Below are 1,103 nucleotides of genomic sequence, written 5' to 3' on the forward strand. Positions count from 1 at the left end.
TAGGAGAATTTTTTTTTTTTTTTTTTTTGGTACTGGGGATTGAACTTGGGTCCTTGCACTTGTGAAGCAGGCGGCAGTAGAACCACTGAGCTAGATCCTGGGCCCCAGTTCCAGTGCTCTAAAGCACAGCCAGGTGTTGTGCCACGTGCCTGTAATCCCAGCACTCGGCTCAAGAGGCTGAGGCAGGAGGATCAACACAAGTTTAAGGTCAGCCTGTTGTACATGGTGAGACCCTGTCTCAAAAAACCAAATAAAGCACAGTGGTGTGCCTAGAGTTCACAGTAAACTATTATAAATTTTATGAGAACTTGAAGAGAAGAAATGAAAGACTTCAAAGAAATGGTAGGATGGAAATGCTATGTATTCTGATTTGATCAGCACACATTGAATACATGCATTACATGGTAGTGTAGCCCATAAATGGGTGCAATTATTATGCATCCACTAAGAGGGGGAAAAGAGGCAGGTGCAGTGGCTCACACCTGTCATCCCTGCTACTGGGGAGGCTGAGGCAGGAGGATGGCAAGCGTAAGCCCAGCCTGGGCAACTTAGCCACTTAGCAAGACCCTATCTCAAAATTTAAAAAGGGGGGCTGGGGATAGAGCTTAGTGTGAAGAAAGGAAGAAAGCCTTAAAAAACTTGTTTACTTGAAAGAAGTCAGACTTCCACCCTCCCTCCAAAAAAAGCTACATTGCAGATTGCCATGTAGATAAAATGTCCCAGACATTTGTCAGGCAAGCCAGGACTTGCCAAGCAAGTGCGAGGCCCTGGATTCCGTCCTTATCGCCAAAAACATTTGAAAAACATAATAAAAAATTTTAAAACCAAACAAAAATATGAAAGATGGTAAAATATGAGGCGGTCGAAGCAAAGCAGGAACTAACATGGCGAGAGGTGGGGTGCGGGAGTCGGGGAAGTTTAAATTTGGGATGCTCAGGGCTCTCTCCTCCTGAGCTCCACCCTGGGACTCACCTGCAGTCCCCTCCCCTTGAAGCTGTCACTGATCACCACCTGTGGCACCCCTCATTTTCTCCCGGGCATGGGGTGCCCCAAGGCTCATAGAGGTGCAGTACCCTCCTCATGAGGCAAGCTGTTTGATTTGA

Source organism: Fukomys damarensis, unplaced genomic scaffold (assembly GCF_012274545.1).
Source record: "Fukomys damarensis isolate Sample0158 unplaced genomic scaffold, DMR_v1.0_HiC HiC_scaffold_37, whole genome shotgun sequence".
NCBI lineage: Eukaryota > Metazoa > Chordata > Mammalia > Rodentia > Bathyergidae > Fukomys > Fukomys damarensis.